The following is a 7,954-nucleotide window of genomic DNA, read 5'->3' as shown; positions in this document are numbered from 1 at the left end:
CTCCTTATGTCAATAAACAATGTGTGTTTTACTGCTGCTGTGTCATTTTGAGTAGGATAATAAATAGTATATTATTAACATAATACATTTTAGAGTTTTCTCAACTTAAATATATGATTTAAACAAAAGTTAAAGAACGACACTGGAGGTGTAGTTATTGTAACCTGAAAGACTGAGCTGAACAGACTATGTTTTCATCTATTTTGAGTCTTTTCACTGGAACTGAAGCTTCAGTGATGTTTAAGTTGCATATTGTAATGTACAACATGATTTATTTGTTAACTCTGATTATTATTCACATCTTACTTTTATGAGTACACCAACATTTCCGCCTCAACCAAGTGGTGTTTTTATGTTGCATGATCATTGTAAAATAAACTGTATATTTGTGTCAAAAATGACATTTGTCTGTTGTCATAGTAAAAATGTGTTGATGAACAACAACAAAAGTTTTATTACATTTCAGAATCATAAATGATAAGTTCTCCAATATCTGGAAACGCTGCTCCACTCTGGTGCCTCCTTTATATCTCCTGCTTCTGGGAAAGGGGAATTGCTTCCTTTACATCAGCGAGCCTCCTTCCCCTCTGGCATTTACAGCAATCATATGGTTTCCCTCCACAGGGTTTCTGAGAAGACGGCTTTGCTGGAAACTGTGGAAATGAAGCTGCCAGCTGGAAACTCGAGTAGAGCCTCTTCATTTTCTATTTTATCTGTACTCATCAATTTTTGCCTTCAGCTTTTTGCTTCACATAACATGAAAGCTCTGCATCTGTCAGATTATGTCATCTGCTACTGTACAGTGTGTCATCTGGCTACAGAAACAAAGCAATATTCAGATGACAGAGAAATTTTAGTTCAAGTGACAAATGAGCATAACTTCAACACACAGCAAATGTACAATGTTTTACTTTTTATTTATGCTGCAACAACATATTGCATACAAGATACATGATTATAGCCAACTGTATCAGTTAAGTGACAGATTTCTAAGCCTCCAATTAAAGTAATCCATCTGAAAAGCACAAGAAACACTAGTATTATCTCTCATGTGTAGAGGTGTAAACAGCCCACAGGAGAGCTCTGCTGGCTGGCGAGCTGCCATCAGTGTTGTTTTTCACAGTATCTGTACAGTAAATAGACTTTGGTTCACACAGGAAACTGAGCCTTTGTCTCTGCCTGCTACACTGAGAATGAGAATGAGGAGAGAATGGCTGAATAAACTGCATTGAATGTGGTTCTGGTGTTGGTGAGATTTAATGGTATGTTCAGAGACTAATGTGACATCTGAGTTGAAATGCTGTGGTAGCCTGCAGGCTAAAACTCCCCAGGCAGGAGACTCAGCTTCTAAAAAGTCAGACCTTTCATATATAGGAACAGGCAGGAAACAAATCAAACCTTGGCTTTTCTGTGAAGTTATTGCTTTAAACTCTTACAACTGTATGTAGCTGCTTCTTGTGGTAAATCTTTTCCTGTCTCCATCTTTGTTGCTAAGCAGCCGTCACTGAGGTGTTTTTGCTCTACACTTCGCAAAGTGTTTCTCCTTGGGGTATTAGCAGGTGAAATTTGTTGGTTGCATCCTTTGCTTTTTCTATTCAGCCACAGTAGCTTATGGGCACTTATGGGCCAGTTGGTTCTGTATTTCCAAGACCAGACACTTAGTATTTATAACAGCAAAATTAGAATGTGGAAAGCTTTCAGTGAAGTGCAGATACAGACTGAAACATTATCCTGCTGCAGGAGTTTAGTGCAAGGCAGAATAAAATGTGAACTGTACATAACAATATCTCAGTTCATCAGTTTAAAGGGGATGCTTCCACTGAAAAGTGGTAAAATGATGTAAACAATATTTACAAAAATGTGTGTTGTCGGGCGTGTGACAGCTCTTTATGAGTTTTGAATTGATAGGTTTGAACTGATATGAGTTTGTGATGATACATTCTAACTAACTGCTTATAGCTGTTGTCTTGCAGTGATGATATTTTGACATTTTGGGAAATACGCTTATTTGTTTTCTTGCCAAGAGTTAGATGAGAGGACTGTACACAGTCAGTAAGCTTATCTTAACATACAAGCTGGGAACAGCCAGCAAATTTCAGAAGTAACACAACAATGGACATTTTGCCGGTCATGTTTCCCACAGAGCATTCTACCTGACTGAGTGGATGAACCCATTCAGTGGTGGGGAGGATTAGACACTACATTAAGAAGCTAAATTTGCAAAAGAGTCCGTCTATAAAATGTAGAAACAGCAGACACAATAAGTGATATTTAAGAAAAGATAGTATGTGGACATTACATGAGTAACTGAAATACCAATGCACAATCTCCTAGTGTACATAATCAGGCATTAGTGAAGCCTGTGAGGCTGACAGTAACTGTTCCCTCCCAGCAGAGGTCACTCATGACACTATGTTAAATCCCAGCAGTCCTCTGTCTCACCTCACTTTCTGTCAAATTACATTTCCTGCTTGTAATTTTACTCCACAAACCTGCTCCCTTATTGCATTGCTTTGCTGCTACATGCTTCCCAGAGGACATCATGTCCCAATTTGAGCAGGTTTGTGCAATAGCTACACACTGATTGTTTGTTTATTGGCTGGAGGTTGTCATTCACATTGGTCCTTTTTGTTGGGATAAGGTTTTAGGAGATGTTGTGTCCCTAAGGGACAAAGCTCAATCTTCATCCATCCCAGGAGAAGACACACAGCATGGAGCAAGTTAATGTCGAGCACAAAACTTCTCAATACAGCTTTAAAATGTGTTAATGGTATAGATGAGAAATTACTGAGGTTTATGGCAGAAAATAATATTTGTTTATATACGGTAGCCATTTCACTAACTTTTCAGATCACAGCCTGAAAGTTGTAGTGTCAACATTTAGTTTAGGAAAATATAAAATGTGATTCAAAAATGAAGTACTGTACTGTACAATATATTAATAAGTGCTCAAACAAATAAAAAAATATATTTCCAAAGAAAATTATTTTACGAGACAATATTTACTATTCTTTTAGTATACACATGACTAATTTAACTGCTGTTACTCATGCTTCTGTCTTGTTAGCTCCAATTTTTAAGTATGTTCTCAATCATTTCAAATTAAAATAGAGTCATTTATTCATAAGTCCTTCTTAGATAAAAAGTTGTTTCCCCTTCTTCTCTCATCTGGAAAAATTTGTGCCAATACAGATGATAAATGGATGTTTTATAATCTACATATAATATTAATCTGATATTATTAGTCTGACAGAGCTGTAGTTGGCCTGTTTTGTTGTTGTTATTAATCACAACTTAATGTCAAAAGACAATTAAAACTGATTTTTTAATTGTTACCATGTTGAGACAGAGGCAGTACATAAGCAGTATATAAATAATCTTATGATGGTATATATGTAAAATACTGACATTTATTCAAGTTTGGTTGTATTTATCTGTATTTATTTTACATTTGTTTAAATTAGCTGCTATTTGTTGAATGAAAAATGTAGTTGTGAACATCAAATTTTAGTTACAAATCATTATTTGTAAGCTTTTATTTGTGGATCATAAAACACACATCTGGCTCTAAGGTCCCTTCACATACACTTTCATTTTTATCCTGGCAGGTGTCACAGTGAGTCTGTTATTGATGTTGCATATGTGCTTGCTGCAGTCTAAAGTGTTACCTGAAACAATTATACTGCTAATAAAATATAATCATTGCAAGTACTAAAGGCCCTGGAAGCTTTTCTGTGCACTCATTTGCTTTCGTGCCTGTTGCTTTAAAGTCTATTTACAGTTTACAGCTGTCTTCTCTGTTAAAGTGAGATCATGTAAAGTACACAATGGATGGACATTGTGAGTAATGTTGTGTAAAGTGTGGAGCCATGAACAATATCTTCCATGAACAGAATGTTATTATGCTTGTCCTGCGTGTCTGGTGATGTGCTGCTTCATTTAGACTGATACATGAGGCTCAGTAAAATATTATACTTTGAGATGTTTAATAGCAGACTCTATTCTACAGCTGCTTTTAAATAGTACATGTGTATTTAACAATGCTGATTACTAATAAGCATTTCTTATGTTTCATCTCTTTATATTTTTAAATGGTAGATTAAATTGAGAGGTATTGTTACCACAGGTCTAAAAAAAAACACCTTGTCTGAGGGTTAATAGAGGTCAGATTTGGCATCAGGAACACATATTTCCAGCTGCAAATCACAGAGAAGAAAAAAAAATGATGAGAGGAGTAACAAAAAGAATACAAAGAGATGGTTTATAATGTCAGGTAATAGCATAAAGGTTGTGAACTGATTTCTTTCCCTCTCTGATTGCCACATGGGAACAAATGAGCGAGCTGCCAATCTGCTGAACTGATTTCGGGGGGCCTCAGGTTGCTGATTAATGAAATGTGGGAGGACAAAAAGACGACTGTGAGCGGTGCCACAGCCTACCCACAATCCCTCACTGGTATTTCTGATTGGGCTAATCACCCCATTGTCCCACAGCACTTTGAATCTGGGATTTTTAACAGCAAGAAGAAAAGACCGACGGAAAGAATCACACAGAAAACTGCATTTACTTTTTATCCCGCCACCATCTTCCCCTTTCTCCCATATCAAATCTTGCACCATTACCTCCAGTTTTTCCATAATGCCTCATGTGCCATCCATCTAGCTCACTTTAATGGCAGCCTCATAATTATTTAGATGATTATGTGTTGCAAGCCATTTAGCATGCTCAATGACACATGTTTAATTTATTTGCTGCTGCAGCTTCTCATAGAGGAACAGAGAGTGGTATTGAAGACGGGTGATAGTGGTTTTGCTGCTGCTGCTGCTGTGGTGCTGGTAGTGAAGCAAATCAGTGCCAAAATTGTTTGATAAATTGCAGCTGTTGCTATAATATGCTATGCCACATCAAAGAGCTAATGTGATACAAATAAGGTATGCTTTGTGTAGCATTGCAAGGCAACGTTTGCTCGGGCTAATGGTGTGTGTCTTGGCTGACCAGTGAACCCACATAACACACTGCACCATTGAGCAAGCTATTAGGACATGATAATGGACAGAGCTGCCTGATGCTGAGTGTAGCCTCGTTTCCTTCAAGGTTTTCACAACATGAGCTGAAGGAAAACAGGGAAAGACTCGGAAATATCAATGACGAGTTCCAGATTACTTCTTTATTTGTGGAAAATGAAATTTCTTTTTTCTACAGGCAAGAAAAATAAATTTAAAGCTCAAATGTAGTTTCAGAAATATCATTTCTGGCAGCAAAAAGTTGTCATTTGGTGAATGTACAGAGAAAAATATGTGAAAAGGCACAAGGGCTGTGAGTTAATCTTATACCTTCATTTCTATATTGCTGCAATAGTGTGAGGTAACCACCAGAGAGTAGTACAGTCTCACTGAAACGGAACAAGATGGCACAAATTCCTCTTAATCCCAGCAGTGTTTTCAGACCTAACAGACACAAACCCCTGTGTTTTTGACAGATGTGAAAGCTTTTCTGTTCATTCTGTATCTTTGATTCTTGTTAGCTCACTCATTCTTAGAAAAAAGAGAATGAACAATTAGATGAGAGTGAATAAGAAAACAGACCAACTACAAATGACACTGGAGTTTTACAGTGTGATTTTTTTCATTTATCTCTAGAGGGTTTGTAAGAAAAAAAAATGTGTGTTTTATCTAGAGATTCCTTCTCTTGGATGTTTGACTTTAGTAAAAGCATGCATGTGCAGAGTTTAAGCTGTTTCTCTGCGTTCACCTTAAACCTCAGTTTTACACATGGACCAGGATCCAGTTTGCAACTTAAACACATGTCATGTGGAAACTTAAAACTTCAACATTAACAATTAAAATTGACTTTTCAGTGAAGTGGGAGACATCTTGTGTTCAGCAGTTAAATGTTTGAAGTCAGAAAGTATTTGTATATTGACAGATTGTGGATTTTTTTTCAGTAAGGGAGAGAGAGCGGATGTCATTTAAAGAATTTGTTGCAAAATACCAAGCAGGCACAAACAATTCTTCATAACAGAGAATTTTCATGTCTTAAAACATGTCTGAAGGGGATCTTTAAGTACAAGAGTTTCTCTCTGAGGACTGCTGCTGGGGCGATCAGTACAGATTTGTGCTCCTGTGGTGCTGAACAGCTCAGCTTGCAGACGCGACATCGGGTGCAGTGTGCTGCAGCTGGGTCCTGACGTGCGCTGAAGTCTTGTCACTGTGCTCCCAGACCGCTCTGTCATCTCCAGCATCTGCTGTGACTTCTTGTTGGAGAAGCTTCTGGAACAATCACAGTTCTCTGGTTGTCAGCACCTGGTGTTCCTGTCTGCTTCCCTGCAACATGTCACTCTCACACATACATACCTACACACACATTTAACCACTTAGACCCCAGAACCAAACAGGTAAGCATGTTCTTATCAGTCATTTCCAACATGTATGATAACTCCATCAATACTGTTAGATTCCATTCCACTTCTGTACCAGTTGGGAACTTTGCTGAAACAGTTTTTTCCACAGCTGGTGCAGGCATTAATCTAAACTGGATTCTCAGCAGTTTACAGTAACTCTATTTGGATAGAGGGTTAATTTCATTCCTGAAATGCAATCCTCTCAAAGTATTCAAACAGCAGAAACAGCCATCTGCTTCAGTGTTACACACTGACCCAGAAAGCACTGAGAACATTTATCAATACTGCAGTGAGCCTATTGTGTTTATGTGGTTGATTGTTTAAAATGTATATATATAGAAACTAAGGTGATTTTACTTCTGCTTGTGTAGACTCTCTGCTGTCAGTGCATACAAATGGAGAAAGAGTTCTGAGCAAAGAGAGAGAAAATGCTTCAGAGAATTAACATTTTTCATTGTCTTTGTCATGTGGCTGATATTTTCCTCTAAACGCTGCAATAATACAACAGAGTGAATGAAGGGTTTGATGTACGCTATAGTAAGCAGTTTTAATATCAGTACTTAGTGTAAAGCATAATAAAGATCATCACTTAGCATAATAGTGATGATCCTTATAGCACAGCCTATGGTGGAAGAAGGATTCAGGTCTTTTACATACAGAAAAACACTGATTCAAAATCCTACTGGAGTAAAGGATTTATCAGCAAAAGTGAACGACACACAATGACACAGTTTTTTATTACTTGTGTGACATCAGATAATTTGACAAATTTTATTTAAATGAAACCATCAGTTTAAAAGGGAAATCTCTTTTTCTCATAATAATCTGAGACTAGACACCAGAGCCTTTGTAAGGGCATTTTAAAGACTTAAAGTGAAAAATCAGTGTCTGACAAATAAACATAGAGAAGCGAAAAGTACATGATTCCCTCTGAATCGTAGTGTGGCATGGAAATGCAGATACAGCCTATCTCAACATAGTACTTCACTAAATTTACTTAGTTACATTCCACCACTGTTAATTTGTCCCTGTTGATCTCAACTCTCTCAACACCATTCATTATAAAGGTAGTAATTGTGTGAGCTGGTGTTTCCACCAGTGTCTGTGAAAAGTTACTTTTGCCATTTGTGCAGTTTATGGCACAAAAACAACTTCTCATATTGATCTCCTCAAAAGCTCTCAGTCAGTCTGTTTTCTACCCCACGCTGGGGCACACATCTCATGATGATGTACATCTCTGGAGATCCATCTACGAGCACAATACTTGGACCCTAAAAGTGACACATCTAAATGGTTGGTAGTCATCATTCATGTCACTAATCATATCTGTCTTCTGCTGCAATATCATATCTGCGCTGAATAACAGGTCTAGTATATGAAAACACTTCACCTGCATCAGGCCTGTCATCACACACTATCACCATCACTGGTTGGTTAGGATTAAACATTTTCTTTTTTTAATCATTAATTCCTTTCACTGTACACAATTTCAGTGAGTTACGTCACCTCCAAGAAACCTTCCCTTCAAACCTTCCACAGCTGTTTTGAAACATT

This window comes from Lates calcarifer, linkage group LG24 (genome assembly GCF_001640805.2).
Source record: "Lates calcarifer isolate ASB-BC8 linkage group LG24, TLL_Latcal_v3, whole genome shotgun sequence".
NCBI classification, from domain to species: domain Eukaryota; kingdom Metazoa; phylum Chordata; class Actinopteri; family Centropomidae; genus Lates; species Lates calcarifer.
This window is presented reverse-complemented; position numbering follows the sequence as displayed.